The sequence below is a fragment of the Bison bison genome, unplaced genomic scaffold (assembly GCF_000754665.1).
Source record: "Bison bison bison isolate TAMUID 2011002044 unplaced genomic scaffold, Bison_UMD1.0 scf7180017864370, whole genome shotgun sequence".
Lineage (NCBI taxonomy): Eukaryota > Metazoa > Chordata > Mammalia > Artiodactyla > Bovidae > Bison > Bison bison.
This window is the reverse complement of record NW_011494942.1, coordinates 12,687,400-12,707,602: the sequence shown is the minus strand read 5'-3', so window position 1 is coordinate 12,707,602 and position 20,203 is coordinate 12,687,400. Positions and strand designations below refer to the sequence as shown.

The 20,203-nt window shown below is 42.0% G+C and overlaps 1 protein-coding gene across 6 annotated transcripts in view; it reads right to left on the bottom strand.

Moving 5' to 3' along the window:
* Nucleotides 1-19,545, bottom strand: part of PPFIBP1 (PTPRF interacting protein, binding protein 1 (liprin beta 1)) — a 205,954-nt gene extending 186,409 nt beyond the window's left edge. For 4 of the 6 annotated variants that reach the window (XM_010856017.1, XM_010856021.1, XM_010856020.1 and 1 more), the window contains exon 1: nt 19,313-19,545. The gene's annotated coding sequence lies outside the window, so the exon portion shown is untranslated. Of the gene's footprint in view, nt 1-13,293; nt 13,358-19,312 lie in introns of all 6 variants that reach the window. The other 2 variants (XM_010856018.1, XM_010856019.1) reach the window with 2 other exon arrangements.
* Nucleotides 19,546-20,203: the final 658 nt, after the last annotated feature.

The following is a 20,203-nucleotide window of genomic DNA, read 5'->3' as shown; positions in this document are numbered from 1 at the left end:
TAGAGATGTCTCAGGAGTAGAAGTCAGAGGAGAAGCAGGTGCCTACACAGTGTATTTCATCACCAGAGGGGTGGGTTCAGAATGTTAAAAATATAGATAATGTACTCCCTATGAAACACTCAGTTTAAAACTACTGCAGGAACTTCCCTGGTGGTCCAGTAGTTAAGACTCCATGTTCCCAATGCAGGGGATAGGGGTTCGATCCCTGGTCGGGAAACTAAGATCTGGCATGCCACACAGTTCAGCCAAAAAAAAAAAAAATTAAACCATACTACTGCTTCATGTTTTATAGCCTGTTACACACTGTCTCATCTGACCCTCACAACTCTTTCTATGAGGCCTGGGCTGTTATAATCTCAACTTTATGTCGGGTTAAGTGATTTACGTGTGGCTTCCCTGGTGGCTCAGGGAAGTTAGTAAAGAATCTGCCTGCAATGCATGAGACCTGGGTTCAATCCCTGGGTCAGGAGGAGTCTATGGTGAGGGGATGGCAAACCACCCCAGTATTCTTGCCTGAGACAGAGGAGCATGGCAGGCTACCGTCCATGGGGTCGCAAAAGAGTCAGACACTACTCAGCGACTAAACCACCACCACCACAGATGACTTGCCCAGGATGACACTGCTGATCAATGTTGGGATCAGACTGGCAGATTCTTGGTCCCAGGGTCCTCTCATATAAAACTCTGCCAATTTGCAGCATGTCTACATATTTCTCCAGGCTTGTGTACAAAGCCCCCAAACCTTGTCTCCCTCCTCCTGTCTTTACAGCCTCCACCCTCATATACACATCTCTATTTCATGGGAACAAAGGCTACCGATGACATGAGTCCTGAACAGGGTCACAAATCACCATCAAAGCGCTCTCTCTCTCAGTGACTCCAAACACTCCAAACTCTTTGTTGATACAGACCACAGCCTCTGGAGTATGGCTAACAAGAGGATAAGGGATCAAGTTATAAGATGACCAGTATTCAGTGTCTCTGACTATCCAGATTCATGTCAGTCACATATACAAGAGGAGAGAAGAGAAGAAAAAGCTTTAAACAGTTCACTAATTTCTTGGACACAGTAATTCCTTCTAGGAAACCCTTCCTATCCTGGTCAATAGGTTTTGCAACTGTTATTTGAGGCACTTGGTGGATTCTACTCTTGCCAAGTCAACATTCTGTTTCTGTAGTACAAAAATGCCGGGGCTGAAGAGATCAGGTGGGGATGCTACGGTTTCAGGACCAGAGGCAAGCATCTCTGTGCTGCAGGTGGATGCATTACAGAGGTGGGCATGCTAATGAGCACTTATTACTCTTCCTACTCCACAAGCCAAGCAGCAGCAACAAGAAATGCCTGCTAAAACTTGCTGGGTTCTCAGGCTTTGATCAAAGGGCTAGTGCCACAGTGATTTGGCTGAAGTGATTGACACAGGGCTGAACTGGATTGTTATCTCAGGATCACAAAGCCTCGTCTTAAGTTCTCTGTATCCTGTAAATCAGTACTCAGGTCAGCACCAATTTTATTCTTCCAGACTTAACCTACTCTCTTCACCAGTAATATCGCTAACCCCTTTGCCCCCAAATGTCCACTTTCACTGATTATTAAGAAATCAAACAATGGACCTGGAATTTTAGGAAAACAAGTGCCTACTGATCATTAAAATGGGGTGTGGCGTTCTACAATGTACTGTACTCAGTTTGCAACAGTCAAAAGATTTGGCCTCACTTTGATCCTTGACACATAAAAGGGAACTGAGAAATCATGTAAATTTCACTTAATCACTGATACTTAACTTTAACCATGTTTCCTGTAAAGCATATACATATGGTATTAATTATACAAAAGTACAATTCTAATTTATGAATTTATATAAATTAAATTTTAAAAACACTTTCCCATCCTTGTCTCTCCATTGCTACCAAAGCAAGTGCAGGGAATCGGAAAATCACATAGCTGCAGATGTAAATTTCTCAGAGAAGGAACAAGAGTATCAGCTATTAATCCAATAAAGCCCCATTCTCATTCACTTTTCCCTATTCCAATACTAGGTTGATGTATTGTTGAAAATGCAACCATGGCTTCAGGGACAGAAAAAAACAAGAAGACCCAACACATATCCTAAAGAAGATTCCTGAAGAGTGTTATCTTTAACTCCACAGAGACAAAACTGCGTTGGGTTATAACATAATTCTACAATAATAACTCTTGTAATTACTTGACTCAATTTATTAAAATGGAAAAGTCAGAATAAACATACAATAGAAGTCAAATGGCAAGATAACTCTCATGTTGAAATTCTTTAGGCAGAAGTAACAATAATATTAGCAAAGTTTTTTCTTTTTTTAAGTGGTTCACAAGGTCTAGCCTAAGGACGAGATCTAACCCAACTTTTATATGGTATGAAAAAAATAAAGATTTATTTAACAACTTTTCTCCTGAGTTATTTAATAACTTTGTCTTTTCTTATGATTTTATGTAACTTTTTTTAAGGCTGCTCTGTTACCTGAATGTTTAACGATTCACGGACAAGTAACAACTCCATGAATAATGCCAAAATTCTCAACTATGTGTAAAGGAATGCCTGGGTTATTGCTCCTCTAAAGAACTGTCTGTGCTTTTTACGTAAACACATAGACAAAGTATGTTTTATTTTGGCTGCGAGTATAGTTCTAAACTGGGGGTTCATCACAAAATTCTCCAAGCAAAAGGATTTCAGAGAAGTGACTTGGCCACACCAGAAGAGAAAATCTACTGAACAGGAAAATAAGTAGGGCAGATAAAGAAATGTTTCTTGCATTTAAATATAAATAACATTTACTAAAATTTCACAAGTCTAAGCAGATTTACCAGCTATTCTGAAATTTTTAAACAAAAAAAGAGCATTTTCAGCTTTGAAACTAGGAAACAATCATTACATCTGAGCTCCCACAATAAAAGGGCCAGGTGCTATGCTGGGTGGCTTGCATGTCGTATCTCCACTTAATCTAACATTCCTACAAGGCAGACACTGTTGTTTCCATTTTAGAGATGAGAAAACCAAGTCACAGTGTTATGACATGACTCTTGGTATTCCATCCAACACATGTCTGACTCGAAGATCTAAAACAGTTGCTGCTACCCTCTGCGCAATGGCATCGCCGAGAAATTACACCCAGAAACTACAACGAAGGAATTGTTTCATAAGCAGAGGATCAGCTCTGCAATCAGAAGCTCCAGATTTTAATTATGCTTCCATTGATTGGTGGTTTCCTCCAAGTTAATGGAGAGGAAAATAGTGTTTAACCTCATAAAGTTGAGGTGAAAAGCACATTAAAAAGCCCGAGTAAAAGGGCTTTGCAGAAAGAACAACCGAGTGAGCACTAGTTGTTATCGCTACCTCCCTCTTTAGGCTTCAGCTAACACAGCTGGTGACCCGCAGATGAGCAGGGCTGTGGGCTCATATGAGTCCATCTGCAGGGCAGGGAGTCACTTCCACAAGGCTGAGCAGCACACAGCTTGGAGCCTGAGAGAGTGGAACGTGATGGTGAGGTGTGGAGGGGCCTGTCTCTGCTCAGTCCACCTTCTCCTGCACTAAATAAACAAATTGTTGGGGGCCAATTCTGTGGCCAGGTACAAACACCGTTTGCTCAGCCAGATGCTGGTCCCTGGCACTCAGCCATTTGGGAACCTCTAGGAGCCCTGCTGCCTGCAACAAGATCACTCCCATCCTGAGGGAAAGCAAATTTAAAACAAAACCAAATGATCAGGGGCCTAACAAGAGCCTCATCCTTTCTCATCAATTTTCCTTATTCTCTCCCTCTCCACCCACCTCTCTCACCCACACACATGCACACACATTCCGGTGTGAAGGGTTTTCCATGGTACACAGTGGGTGTCCATATTAGATTCAGCACTTTTATCCTCATCAGGAAACTTGACAGCAATCTACTTTGGGATAGAATTTTAAACACTGATAACTCAGCACGGTGACTTTAAGAGTAGAAAGGGTTCATCTGAGTAGAGGTGAAGGAAGGTTGAAGACCCCAGGTGGAAAACAATAATCAATAGATTTGACTACACAAAATTTTTAAACTTTTACACCACTAAAAACAAAAAAAATTTTATCAGAAAAATTAGGGTAAAAAACTAGGTGAAAATATTTGCAATAACTATCAGAAAGGGTTAATAAGTGAAATACACAGAGTTCATGACAAATGAGAATAATACTAATTCCCAATAGATGAAATGGGGAAAGTATATGAACAGTTAAGCCAGAAATAGAGCCGACAGTCATACACATGGTTGACCTCATAAATATCAAATAAATAAAAAAGAAAAAGAAAATATCTTTTCTCCTCGAAAGTTAACAAACGTTATTAAAGTGAGAATATCACTCTGCTATTTTTTGGTAACTGATATCAACACGGACCAAGACATCCATGCATGGTGACCCACACCCTTTGATGCTGCTTCTTGTCATCTCTTGTAAAGATGGGAAGGGTCTGAAAGGCAGAAAATGCTGACTGCCGAAAGATGCTCAGCAAACACTGAAAACAGGCTGTGTGTGCTGTGATAGGGTTAAAGAAACCATGAAACACCAAGAGATGGAAGATATTAGAGTCCTTAGAAATAATATTTAGAGGTGCTGTAGTCGGGTGAGGACATGCAAATAAAACAACATTAAGAGGAATTCCTTGGCGGTCCAGTGATTAGGACTCGGTGCTTTCACTGCTGTGGGCTCAGGGTTCATTTCCTGGTCGGGGAACTAAGAACCCATAAGCTGAGCAGTACAATGGAAAAAAAATTTTAAATAAAATTAAATAAACAAATAAAACAATGTAAGTAAAAACAGGACACAAAAATACACATTCAGAATACTTCAAATATGAAAAAATATATATGAATGGAAAAAAAGGAAGGAAACACAGCAACAGTAGTTGTATTTTCGTGTGACAGAATACTGAGGACTATTTTTTTTAAACTGTATCATCTTTATGTTTTTTTCCATATCATCCAAATCTTCTAGAAGGTGCATATATTATTTTTGTAACTATAAAAATATTAAATAATAGTCTCAACTTCAAGTTAAAAAAAAACAACAGATAGAAATCCAACAGTTCTTCAAGCTACTCCTATAAATGCCAAAACTGTGCAGCAAGCAGGTAAGGCAGTAAACGGAGAAAGCGGCTTCATTTTAAACTTAGGGTTATGAAAACAATAGGCTTCTTGATGTGAAAACAAAAACTTCTCATGTCCCACTTATCAAAACATAGTTTGGAAATTCACTAATCAAAACATTTTCCATCAGAGGATTTAAACTCACACACCACAATTATCTCTAGTTAAGCAAGCAGGAAGTTTACCAGGAACCCCCTAAAAATTAATAATTGTTTTTACAGCTTTGATAAATCCATGCCAGCTCATGTTAGTACACAGTGTGGCACACACAATCTCCAGTGAGTCTGTCACTTCTAAACAGGAAAGCATGAAATCCTTAGCATAAGGCAAGAATCACAGATGTTCTGAAGTGAGGCGTTTTAGGGTTTGCCCCCCATCCACAAAAGCTGGTTTCTCAGTCTTTGAGATGGTTTTCTTAGAGTGACAGTTAATTATGCCAAACTCATCATATTCATCATCTTGTTTCATCTTCAGGAACCTACAAGGAAGGGTGTCTCATCCTCAGCCCTACTGACGTTTGGGGCCGGGTATTTCTCTGTTGCTGATGCGGGGAGAAGCACCCGTGCATTGCAAGGATGTTTAGCATCATCTCTGGATTTTACTTACTAAAAGCCAGTCTTGCCTCCACCCCCAGCTGTAACACAAGAAGTGTTTTCTGACATTGCCAAATGACTCCTACAGGCCCAAATCACTCCAGTTTAAAACCACTGCTACAAAATACTATTATTGACCCCATTTTACAAATGAAGAAACTGAGACACAGCCATGCTGCTGCTGCTGCTAAGTCGCCTCAGTCATGTCCGACTCTGTGCGACCCCATAGACGGCAGCCCACCAGGCTCTGCCATCCCTGGGATACTCCAGGCAAGAACACTGGAGTGGGTTGCCATTTCCTTCTGCAGTGCATGAAAGTGAAAAGCAAAAGTGAAGTCGCTCAGTTGTGTCTGACTCTTAGCGACCCCATGGACTGCAGCCCACCAGGCTCCTCCGTCCATGGATTTTCCAGGCAAGAGTACTGAAGTGGGGTGCCATCGCCTTATCCGAGACACAGCCATAGGTCCACCTAAATCCACAGCCCAAGATCAAAACCCTATCCTGTCTTTGTGCACAGTAGGAGGTCTATCTTAGAGTATAGGATACTACTCAAGTCTCCTCCACATTCCCATAGAGGCTTGTCTAGGCCTCAATGCACACTAGCCAAAAAAATCGTTACTCTCATCACTAAAACATTCACTGATTCCTGATTGGGTAGTAGGGCCTGGCAACAAAGGCAGAGTCATGGCCTTCAACAAGTATATAGTCTATTTGAAGAAATAAGATATAAATAGAGATCAGCCATTTGGAGCACCAGTTTTGGAGGAAACGCTGTTTCTTCATCAGTAAGAGGAAGATAATGCTAGTGCCACACTCATAATTAAGTGAGATGACATAAGCAAAGTTCCTATCACAACGCACAAGTTCAAAAAACAACTAGATAACCAAACGCATGGTAACATACAGGCACAAGCACTGGAAGAATTACGGCTTCTCAAAATCACTGGGCTGGGAGGAACCTTCACAAACGACTTGAACTCACTGTCCACTTAGTGCTGAGTCACTTCAGTTGTGTCTGACTCTTTGTGACCCTATGGACTGTAGTCCACCAGCTCCTCTGTCCATGGGTTTCTCCAGGCAAGAATACTGGAGTGGGTTGCCGTTACCTTTAGCATTTAAAATTCTAAAGATTTTATTACCTGCTTCCAGCAAGAGTTTGTAGGCTGAGCTCAGACTGAGGCTCTCAGCAAGGGTCTCCTGATGAACTGCTTTAATGGGGGCTAGAGGAAAGATGAGAGTTTAAGCAGGAACAAACAGTAGGAAAAGTAGAAGAGCTAAGCAGCCTTAAAGCATTGCCAGGGGGGCAGAGCCTGGGTGTGAGCACAGGAGAGAAGCTTAGAGAAAGAATCGAGATCAGATGAGGTCACAAGTGACACAGTGACACAGTGGTGACACTGATCAGGTGAGACCTGGGAAGTATTTCTCCTAAAAAAGGCAATCAAGAGCTAAAATACAAAACAAAACAAAAAAGAAAATAAGGGCTGCTACACTATGAGGTTGGAGAACTTAATTTCTCAAGTTAAAGTATCAGCATTCTAATTCCTTCACAGCATTCCTTGAAGACAACAGGCAAATGCATGCTCTAGATCCATGAAAGTGAAGGCTTTGCCAGAATAAAGAGTCAATCTTGGGACTTCCCTGGTGGCCCGGTGGTTAAGAATCCTCCTTGCAATGCAGGGATGTGGGTTCAGTCCTTGGGGTAACTAAGCCTGTGCAGCATAACTACAGAGCCTGCGCCCTCTGGAGCCCACACTCCACGACTGGAGAGTCCATGAGCCACAATGACGGTCCCACGTGCCTCAACTGAGACCCAACACAGCCAAATAAATATTTTTTTAAAAAGTCAATCTTCCTCCTCAAGTCCACAGGTGGTCCTCCTGTTTGAAAACTGGAGCCCAGAGCAGCCAGATCTTCTCTTTGTTAAATGTAAATTTCCATTGGTGAAGTCACCAAAAAAATTAAGTACTGGCGCAAATTTCTTAAAATACTGTATATTTCAAGCCATACTTGTCTGCAGGCAGTCTCCATCCCAGATCCACGAGTCTGAGAATTCTGCTGTAAGGCTGAGCCCACAGGAGATCAGAGAAAGGACCAGGCAGGGCTTGTACCAAAGGTTTATTTGGAAGATCTGTCTAGCCACAGGTGCAGAATATAGGGAAGAGACTAATTGCACGGTCTGTATCAGAGATGATGACGTAAACTAAGGGATTGGTAGAAGGAAAAGTCATTCAGAAAACACTTGAAAGGCAAAAATGACAGGGCTGATGGCCAGGAGAAGGGTCTCTAGGTCACTCCACTCAAACCTGACCCATTGTAAACTTTGATAATGAAGCTGAGACTTCAAGATCAGAGGGTAGCTCGAGCTTAAAAGTGAGTTCTTTAACTTCCCAGAACCAGGGCAATCTTCATGAACTTCTAACCTGTAGTCACATACAGAATCCCATGCTCAGAAAGACCCCATATCTGGTTTAACACTCTGCTGTCATCATCAAGATTCCTAATAATTTAAACTTTGAATTTTTTTCATAAATGAGGTCGAAATTCCTCACAATTTAAACTTGTGTTCTATAAACAAGGTCAGATGGCACAATGGAGCGTGCTCGTAAGCAGAGGAGATCTGTTTAATAAGAGTGGCCACCATTCCTTGCCGCCCTATTCATACAGTGTTTGCAATGCCCCAGAAGCACAGAACTTTGGCAGGCTCACGATGCATTGACTTCAGCAGGACTCAAAGCGAGTTCAAGGTAAATGTGCTACAAACAACTGAGCGAGCAGGTGGGTGGGTGCTGACAGCCACAAGAGGCCATGCTTTCCTTTCCATCCAGAATCTGCTGTACACGCAGAAACAAGGCAGCATGTTTCTAAGAAACAAAAACAACCAAACACTCCTTTCATATCCTCTCTTACTCCTGTCACTCCCCTGTATTAACCAACCACTTGAGCTGACAATGACAGCACAGGAGAAGGAAAGACAGAGCAACTCCATGGTTCTTTTTCCTTTCAGTCTTTCCTTCCATAAGCCAAGACTAATAGACTGTGCAAATTGAGATGTGAAATAACGGTAGCCAGGTTTGTGCAGGGTTTCCTCTGTTCTGATAAAAAGAATATACAAATGCATTTACAAACCACGAAACACTAAGAAACATGATTTCAGTAATTCTGTGTAGTTGTTAAATGCTCTTATATTTGCATTTCACACTGGCACTGCATAATAGAAAGATGAACAATAAAATTCATGCTGATGATTTTTATTTTCACTTCACTCAGAATAACATTAAAGCAAATAAACACCATGACAAGTAAAGAGAGATGACAGAAGAAAAAGAAAAGCTTTTCGTGTTAGTACCTTTTACAGCACTTTTTCCTGCTTTTTGAACAAGAGGGTCACACATTCTCATCATACACTGGGCTCCACAAGTATGTAGCTGGCCCCACTGAGAATCACTGAACTCAAGAACATTATGCCCAGATCTAAGTATGCTGCCCACACTTGGATACATTTATACTGACATCAGTCAAAGCAACCCCGCAAAGGACCCACCTATGGGCTGATGGGAGTAGTGCTGAGTTTTAGTCCGACACTCTTAACTATTAGATTACTTCAGTCCTTTTCTTATACAACTCACATCATTGCAACAACAAATCTGCTGAAACAATGCAACCCAATGTCTTTCAGCCAAAGATCTTTCTGAGTTCCTCTCATGACCTCTTGTGTTCGGTTTACACGTTAGTTACGTTCTAAAGGCAACCAACGTTGGCATCCTCATCTTTCCTATGTCATCTCTAACTTCAACACTCTGGGGAAGAGTCCCGGGATGGGTGGGCTGGGCAGACCCCTCTCTCCCTCTTCGAAGATGCACAGAGCCAGTTAAACCAGAGCATGTAATGATGCAGAAGTCTCTCTGCTGGACACCTCCCTCTTTCAGAGTACTCCCTGGTGCTCTGTGGTTCAGTGTTAACCAAACCCAGCCTGTGGTCCCAGACCCGGGCTGCTTCCCCGTCACTCAGAGCTCTCGGATTTCCCCTGGTAAGTTGTTCTGCAAACCATTCAGTCTGGTGTCTAAAAACTCCTCCTTCACATACAGTCAGGTATCCCTTTGTCTCATTTCATTCCCCTCTTCTTTTTTTGTACCACTACTTTCCACTTCAATAAATTAATTTCCTGCCTGGAGATACATCCTGGCAAATGTGTCAGCTTGCATTGTTTAGATGAGAGACTTCTGTCATTCTTTCAAATGTTTCCTCTGTCTCAATAATCCTGAGAGCTCTGGGGAGCCTGAGTTACTTGTCTATGAATTTCCTCTCACTGCCTCCTATTAGACTGGGGGAGGAAAAAAAGGCAGACTGCCTGGGGTGAACTCACTCAGCTCTTATCTCTTCCAATCACATTTCTTTCCTCAATTTCCCGCAACCTTTCTTTCATTCTATCTCAAGAAGCATTCTTACAGATTTCAAAGCTAACCCGCATTCTCCACCTAATTTCAGTCTATCCCTTTCCTTTCCCCTTCTTGTTTGCTGCTTTCATATTACCCTTTCTGCCTGGACCATCATCAAACCCACACTGTCAGAGCACATCTCTCCCTGTTCAATTCCTTCAAAGGCTGGGCTAACAGGACAGCCTCGGGTTCATCACTGCCCATGTCTTCCTCAATCCTCTGGATTCCGTGGCTACTGCGCTGAAACTGCTCTCCTAGCCCACAGATGACCTGGCAGCTGGACTCGGGGCCACTTCTCAGGCTCGTCCTGTAAGAGGTCTGCAGCACTGGATGGTGGGGATGGTCCACTTGTGTTGGGTGTGTTTCATTCCCTTGCCACCGGCAACCTCTTCCCTTCCAACCTCCCTGGTTATTCTTGCTCTATCACCTTTAATAACTTCTTTTCTTTGGCCTGACTATGTCTACATGTCAAGAGTTCCCTGTGGGTTGTGTACTTTCTTCTCTTTTTATTCTACGTTCTCTTCTTCAGCAAGCTCACCTACTCTTGCTCTTTAGGTAGCAACCCTACAGAGATGGTCTATCACTCAAGGGTTTTGCCTACACTCCAAACCTAAATGTCTAAATTGGTGCTTAACATCATGATGTGAATAGCATGAATAACTAACAATTCTTAGCAGCTTTTAACATGTCAAGTACAGAACTAAGCCAGAGGCAGTAATACGAAGTGGTTGAGGTTACTGACCCTGGAGACTGTATCTACCTGCATTTAAATCCCTGTCCAACACACAATCTGTGTGACCTTGGGAAATTCACTTAGCCTCTCTGTGCCTCGGATTTCTCATTTGTAAGAATAAGAACAGTACCTTTTCTTAGGGATGATGTAGGGATTAAATCTAAGTTGAAATATGTCAGACAGTTAGAATAGTGCTTAGTACACACTGAGTAGGCATTAGCTATTATTAATACTGTTGTTGTTATTCTCCTAAAAACCTAACAAGACAGGTTCTATGATTTAACCCATTTAGACAATGAGAAAATGAAGGTAAGTTATCATGGGTCCCAATGAATTGCAAACTCTAGATGTTTAAATCTTCTTTTTCAGATACTTAAATCTTAATTCATCATATTTCCTATTTAAATTCAACTTTTGCTGTGTGCAAAAGTTTCTTGTTCTATCTGTCCTCACTCCGTTCGCCACATATACCCCTCCTAACATTCAACATATTATTTCAAGAGTCATTTTTATAAAATAATAATAGTTCTTAGATCCCTCCCTACCTTACAAAAAAACCCACAACTCATTTTAAAGCATAGTCTTGTCACTCTTTTTAAATCCCTCTAAGATCTGGCTTTAGAATATCTTACCTCTATTAACAATACTGATCTTCCTATCTTTCTCTAAAACTATATTCTATGCTTTGTTTCAAACCCAAGGATGTTCATGTCCCCCCCAATGTCTCAACATTTCCTACTCATCCCATTGAAATCCCACCTTCTCTAGTAGGACCCCTCTAAACCCAATCCTTTACTAATTCATAGCACCATCTTCTACCACTTACCTCCAAGAAGCCCCACAAACTGATTCTTTAAACTTTAATACTCTTTATATTTCAAGAGTAATTCATGAGGCTGTAAAACAGACATAAAAAAATTAAAGGCCCCTCATCTTTCCCATCATCTTCATCCTATCCCCCACAAATCACTCCATTTAGCAACTTTTTCCTGCACTGACATGCTTGGTGACTTTTTCCCTTAAAATACATATAATAAACATTTGTTTAAATCTGTATATTTTCCTCCAACTTTCTAACAGCTAAGTAGCTTTCTAAATCTGTTTTTCATTATGATTATGTATAAGGAAGATCATTCCATTTCTTCCCCTATCTTCTCTATATGAATATGCTTAAGGGTAAAGACCATGTTTTATTTGCCCTTATATCTCCAAGATGATCTTGTACCAAGGTCAAGAACTGTTTAACAAAATAGTAACAATATCTGTCATTAATCCAGTGTTCACTGTATGCCAGGAAAATCATTGTTAATGTTTCACATATATTATCATATGTAATTCTCATAACCCACCCAATTATTCCCATTTCACAGAAGACAAAAATCACATAGTTAAGGACAGAAGAGTCTAATTTACATTTCTCTGACTCTGGAGCACATCCACTTCATCTCTTTGGTTATAGGTAATAAAACTGTCGTAAGAATATCTTTTGCTTTTTCAACCAAAGTTCGGAGAACATAAGAGTTCTGAGTATTCCAGTGTAGGCAGATGGGGCTGAAGATAAATAGATGGGCCTTGGAATGAATGGTAAACAGATGGAGGCAAGTGGCTACAGCCATAAAGTTAACCCACCATTCAGTTGTTCAAACCATGTTTACTGAGAACCTACTAAAAGTTAAATTACTTACCTCCCCCTCTTCAGGCTCCTCACTATGGTATTCTTTAGTAATAGCTGCCATCATTTATTAAAAATCTATGTACCAAATGTATTATTATTATTTCTATTAACATTTTATAATACTGACAAACTTCCCTGGTGGCTCAGAGAGTAAAGCGTCTGCCTACAATGCAGGAGACCCAGGTTCGATCCCTGGGTCGGGAAGATCCTCTGGAGAAGGAAATGGCAACCCACTCCAGTACTTTTGCCTGGAAAATCCCATGGACGGAGGAGCCTGTCCATGGGGTTGCAAAGAGTCAGACACAACTGAGCGACTTCACTTCACTTCAATACTGACAAAAATTCCATAAGACAAACACCAGTACCACCATTTACAGATAGTAAAATGGAGACCCAAAACCATTAAATTTTTTGTCAAGATTAGTCTGTAATGAATAGCAAAGCCAAGATTCAAATTGAGAGTATGCAGGTTTCCAAAGTCCAACCCATTTTTTAATCATCCAGGATGATGCCTTTTAATTCTGAGCGAAAAGAACTATGACTTCTTTAAAATTTAAACTCAGTCAGGATCCCATCTGGCTTCAAGTAACAGACCCAACTTCTGTGGTTGAATCAAATGAAGATTTATTTTTCTCAAAATAAATCAAGAGGTGGGCAGACCAAGTCTGGTACAGCGTTCCAGAAGGCCATCAGCTTCCCAGCCCACTTACCCCTCAAGCTTCTTGAATTTGGTCACAAGACAGCTTCTGCAGTTAGAAAACAGCATCCATTATCCTGGAAGAGAGAACGAGAAGCACAAAGAGCAATAGCCTAACAGGCAAGAGAGTCTGTGGGAGAGCCCCTCCCAGCTACCTGCATCTTATTGGCCAGGACGATGTCACTTAGACACCACCCAGCTGCAAGGGATTCTGGGAAATCAAGTTTTGGGGGGGGGGGGGTGTGTTTTGTTTTGTTTTTAACTGACCACCAGTAAAAAGTGGGAAGGATGGAAACGATTGCACACCTAGCTGTGTCTGCTCCACAGGGTAATGTAGAGTGCAAGCCATCCTAGAGAATCACGGTACCTTGAGAAGAAAGCAATAAAAGAACTTTAAGTCTATGTTTAAAAGCCCTCTTGGTTGAGCAAAGTCACTCACTGATGGGGGTGGAGGTCGGAAGAAAGTTTTACAGACGCATCCAAGCAGCTGATCCAGAGGAAAAACACTGAGACCCAGGTGACTTCACACAAACTGTCCTGGCCGACTCACAGGTTCATTGTGTTTCCTGTGAGTCGTCACTGTTTCCCTTCCTCCCACTCACTCGCTGTCCAGTTACTTTAGATGAGAGCTTACAGGCTCCTCTGACTCTTCCATCATTCATAATAAAACGTAGAGTGTGTTCAAATTTCAGTTCAAGCAAAATAAAATCCTCGACCATGTGTTGTTACGAGAAGCATTATCTTTACAAAAAGGTAATGGTTCCAGGGATATTATTTATGCAACCACAGCCACACTCTCAAGTTATTGTATTAAGAAAGTAGGCCATAGAGCTTTAGCCTGTTTACATTTTCTTTCAAAGTTCAAACTTTTCTCATAAAAACCTCATACAATTCTATGATGAGAAGATTATATTTGTGAAAAGATATATATGGAGAGAGGGTGACAGAAAGCCAGCAAAAGGACTTCTGTGAGCTATATCCTAGGCTCACAGGAAATACAAGATGACATGAAACCACATTCAATAATACAGTTCAGAGTAACATGCATGCAAAGCAAACGGTAAGAGTTCCCAATGGGCCTACCTACTTCTTCCCAAGAACTACCTTGTGTGCCTAAAGAATTTGGCCACTTACTTATGAATGGACTTGTCACTGAAAACAGCATCTTTAGTCTCTCTCTCTCATCAGGTAAAATTAAGTTTTCCTTTGCTACCCCACACGCAACACTAGGAATCAGCGTATCGGCTCTCGAACTCGCATTTGTTTTTCTGTCAAATGCTTAATTTCTCTAAGTTAAAGGAGAGGTGAAAAGACCTCGCCTTACTCTGGAGTTCAAAGGATGTCCACAAAATCTACAGCCAGTCCCCAAAGTTATGGTATTTGATCTTCTTCCCTCATGATCCATGTCAGTGAAACGAGTCTTTACCAGAATGACTGATACTCAGTGCAATCTGAGTTCGCACAATTCCTTCGGTCATGGGCATTTTTAGGTGCACCACCACACGGAAACCTGGCGGTTTCTATTCTGAACTCCTTACGTTTGCCAAGAAAAACAAGGATGTGAATGTGGGCCAGTCAAACTGTGAGTCACACCAAGTTCCAGGGAGACATGCAACCAAAGTTCAGTCACAAACTAAGACAACATACCCACCTGGATCCCTCAGAGTCCAAACCCACATTTCAGAAATAGAAGCTCTCCAAAGAGAAGTGGTAGAGGTTTCACTCAAACCCTCCTCTTCTTCAAAAGCTGCCTAATGAGTGTGTAAACTTAAAACTCCTGGAAGGGCCCACTGTTTCATCTAAAATCCAGTTGTTTGGTGTCTTAGATCCTTAAACATGGGGCAAAGTATTGATGTAAAAGAAACCCTCACCACTTGGCTTTTTGAAACAGCAACCAGTGCCAAACAGGCATCAATAATTACTGTTTAAATAAAGAGTATAAAAAAATAGAAAAGTCTTTGTATTTTCTAGGGTGGGTTAGTTCAGCTTTCTTTTTTTAATCCATTAGCTCCATTTAATGAAGCATCAGTCTTTATGGTGGTGGTAACATGTGACAAAAGCTATAGGCTTTTGGCTAGGAAAATCATTCTGACATGCACAGAGATGAATTTGAGAAAGTGATGACATAATACACTACAGATTCAAGGAACTACATAAGCCCAGAGCAGTTATTGGATAGTGTCAACATGGGGGCAGCTGGATGACTGATTTAATTGTGAAATTATCAACTTTTAGTTGAAGGGAAATGCTGGCCAGAGGACAGACACTTTGTTTCGTTTGTCCTAAAACAACACCCAGTGTCAGTAACCTTAACAGCTTTGGATCCCATACTTAAACACATCTGTTCCACCATGGTTAAAAAACAATAAAATCATGGTTTCCTGAAAGATTTCACAATCGGATGCTCAACTGGGATTTTTTTCTTACTTTCAAAACTAGTATGACTTTCTAAGGAAATCTTTGGGAATAAAAAAATGTCATAATTATGTATTAGGTTGGCCAAACAGTATGTTTAGGTTTTTTCCATGTTACAGAAAAACTCAAACTTTTTGGCCAACCTAATACTATCTCTTGCCTATGTGTGCACCTTAAAGGAACATTTCTTTAGTAAAGAATCAAGACACAGACCCAAATGTGAATGGATATTCATACATTCATTCACTCATTCATTCACTGTTTTGAAAAGGTAATTCAAATCAGATCAGAAACATGTAGTAATATCTCTGAAAAGACAAGAGTGATGAATGAGGTCTTTTAGTTAACAGTTTGAAAGATGTGCTTTTGAAGATACAGGTATTTTTTAAAATGGGAGATGAGAACCTCAAAAAGTTACTTTTAATGTGACAAATTACCAACATAAACTAAATTAACTACAAAAGTACAAGTAGTTCATGAACATGAAAGGTTTTAAAAAGAAGTCAGCTAGTCAGTAACTCGGAGAAAGCAATGGCACCCCACTCCAGTACTCTTGCCTGGAAAATCCCATGGATGGAGGAGCCTGGTAGGCTATAGTCCATGGGGTCGCTAAGAGTCGGACACGACTGAGCAACTTCCCTTTCACTTTTCACTTTCATGCATTGGAGAAGGAAATGGCAACCCACTCCAGTGTTCTTGCCTGGAGAATCCCAGGGACAGGGGAGCCTGGTGGGCTTCCGTCTATGGGGTGGCACAGAGTCGGACACGACTGAAGCGACTTAGCAGCAGCAGGAGTCAGTAACTGAGGCGGAGTGGGGAGGGAATTGACCTTGTTCTGATTTATCTCCTGCAAGCACAGTGAGCAACAAAAAGACTACCTAAGCAGTTAATGAACACTCTCTTACTGAACTTGTTTTCAAAAAATGACTAGAATGCCCCTGAAATTAGGCACTATTGATATGTAACAACAGTGTGCCCTGAATTTCAAGTCAACATCTGTCCACAACGGCCAGATTATCCCATTTTTTAAAGGAGCTATCGTAGCTGGTCAAAGAATTTAACCAAAACCTGATTCTACCTTTCTCAACAACTCAAACATCTTTCAAGTTTTGTCCTTTGAACATACTGTGTTTTAGTATACCACATCTGCCTCCTACACACAGATGGAGACAGAGAAATGTTGGTTAAAAATAAGTATGTAAATGTAAAGGTTGCTACTCAAACTGCAAATGCAATTTAAAGCTTTGTTATATTCAAGGCAGTAAGCAAGGACTCATTTCTTGGAAAGAATTATAAATCTGAATTTGGAAAACAAGATAACATCCTAAAGATACTACTTGACTGGTTTTTGCAGCTTTCTTTCGGTATTACAAACAGCAGTCTGAATACTCCATCAGTCAAGGCTTCAGAGAGCTCTCACCAGCCCACAGGAATTCCACCTCACCTCCTGGACTTTCCTGCTGAAAAAGTGCATTGGAAAATACAGTGTGTTTTATGTACTTCTACTCAGATGGTAAAGAATCTATCTGTAATGCAGGAGACCTGGGTTTGATCCCTGGTTCGGGAAGATCCCCTGAAGAAGGGAATGACTACCCACTCCAGTATTTTTGCCTGGAAAATCCCATGGACAGAGGAGTCTGGCGGGCTACAGTCCATGGGGTTGCAAAGGGTCAGACTGGACTGAACAAATAACTCTTTCACTTTCACAGAACATAAATAGCAAAGACTCGGTAACCATTATTTCAGTGACATTAGCCAATTTCTGTTTCTCAGTCCAAAATACAGATCAAAATTAAAATATATAGGCTTTTTCAGTGAAGCACACCTCCTCTTTGCAAAAAAATCTACTCTTAATCCAACCTGTGCAAACTAAAAATTTTAAGAACAATACAGATCCAGGTGTCTTATGCATGCGTGCATGAGTGTGTGCTCAATCACTTCAGTCGTGTCCAACTCTTTTGCGACCCTTTGGACTGTAACCCGCCAGGCTCCTCTGTCCATGGGACTTCCAGGGCAAGAATACTGGATCAGTTTGCCATTTCCTCCTCAAGGGGATCTTCCCCATCCAGGGATTGAACCCATGTCTCTGGTGGTTCCTGCACTGCAGGTGGATTCTTTACCACTGAACCACCAGGGAAGCCCTTAGGTGTTTTATAAACAACAGCAAAACAAAACACCTCTTTTTTGCCCTGCAACCTAACTGGTATCTGGCTAGAAAGACAGAGAACCCCATCAACAAAGTCCCGTGTCTCCACACTTCCCGACCTGGGATTATTAGATGCAATATTTGTGGCTTCTTTCTTTCCTCCTCTCCCGGAAATGCCCTGACGTACTGGCACCTGGGATGCAGCTTTTGACTCACAAAGAAGCCCACGCCCGTCTCCTCCCGACCTGGCAATGGAAGGATCCTCACTGCTGAGGCACTCTGGTGAAAGAAAAGGGAAACTTGACTCAGGAGTCCCAGCCCAAATACTTCCTTTGCTTCCCCAAAAGAAAGAGCCTTCAGCACTGATAAGTGAGGGTTCTCAATCAGTGTATAGGGTCAATTTTTTCCCCAGAAAGTCAATCATACCCAGTTAGTAACCTGGGCACACAAAATCACCAAGCAAGAAACAGCTAAAGGGTTTGAAACCGGAAATAAACAAAAAAACAGAATTTTGTATTTCGGCTTATCTAAATATCCTTTTGCAGTTCCTTTCCCTACAGACCGAATTGGGACATGAGATCAAGTTCTTCTTCTATTGCTCCCTGCAATTCTTATTGAAAGGCAGGATTTGTTTTGGCCCCACATGTTGAAAAATTCATGTTCCTATAATTAAGAGTTTGTTTGCCACGCCTTCGGCCACATTTCCCAGTTAAAACTCCCTTTTCTAAAAAGGATCCATGAAAACAACTACCAGCCCTCATCCTTCCCTCAAACAGCCACAGAAAACGGATATAAAGGTTCTCAACAGCCTTTCTAACCTTTCCAGATTCACAACGTAGGCAACCAAAGGGATCCTCCGTTAAGATGTGAGAGAAAAAGAACCGGCGTTGAAGCATGCCCCCAAGAGACCGGTTTTCCCACAAGCTCATAATTAATACACTCCAAGTGAATTTCTCACGTTCTGACGGAACTATAAAAAAGGATTTCTTATATTATGATATAAAAAATATGAATAACAATGACAGACTTTCATTTAAATGTAACAGACCACAGGGGAGCCAATAAAACACAAAAACTTTTGTTCTCTCTCATCATAATTTTTGAGTCGATATTTCATAAACTTTTTGTGACATTTTAAAATAACAGCCCCCTCTACACACACACACACACACACACACACACACACTTCTCTGATTGGGGTTCTTAAGTATTATAAGCAGACTGGGGAGGGGGCGGTGTTTAAGGACACAGACAAGATCTCACACGTCCAGTCCTGGAGGTATTTTTCACCTAAAAGCTAGTTGGGAGTCCCAGGAGTTAAGCCCTACCCCACCCACCAAAAAGTGCCCGCTCCCACTGGGAAACTGGAGTGAGCTGGAAAAGGAAATCGAGCGGTGAAAAGGAGGAGCAGCTGCAACCGCACAACGGTGCCACTACACTCCGGTCCCCGAGAGGAGCCAAACGCCCTTACCTGGGGGGAGGAGAGCCGCCAGCACGAGTTGCAAAAGTTGTGCTTCACCTTCGCCCGGAGTTCAAAGCGCCGGCACCCCGCCCCCCGCCGCAGGCTGGCTGCCCCGAGTCCTCTCTCGCCCGGCTCCCGCCTTCCCCACCCTCTCGGCCCTACACCATGTCAGGAATCCGGGCAGGCACCGAGCTGGGAGCTGACATCACTCCCAGTCCCAGGTACCTCCCCTCCCTCGTGCCCTCCCACCTCCCTCCCCTCGGGAAAGAGCCAAAGAGAACGCGCGGGAGGGGTGTCGGCGCGCCGCGGTTCGCGCTGATTGGGCCCTCGGACTGTCACTCAGAGGAGCCCACTAATTTTACACATTCCTCTCTGAGCCCGGCGCTGGGCTGGAAGTGGGTGTTGATGGAAAAAAATGCTGCCTTTCCTGCTATCTGTAAGGGAAGGAGAATCATGGTACGAAGAAGATCCTTGCAGGTGGTGTTTTAAACTTTTCTTGGCGCATTTCCCAATCCCCCAGGTCAGAAACGAAACTAACCTATCCAAGCCCCCCTTTGAAGGAAAAACAGTCGCCTGTGTGTCACGGGCAAGTCCGAGTCCGGCGGCGCGTGCAGCAGAAAATGGCTAGCTTGAAGTCAGACAAATAAAGGAAACCGCCAGCTCGCTCAGCTCCCCTTTTATCTTGGGGTTGCTGGGCGTTCCCTTAGAACGGGAAATTTAGAACTTCAAAAGCTCTTCGAGAAGATAGGGAGGACAATCCTAGAAACTGCGACCCAGCTCTAGATTGTTAACCCTGGGGCGTTATCGACCATGCGGTTTGCTTTTGCTTTTAGTGACGAAAATCACAGCACGCGAGCTTCCAGGCAAATAAAATTGAACCTCTGAAGTAAGAAAAATTAC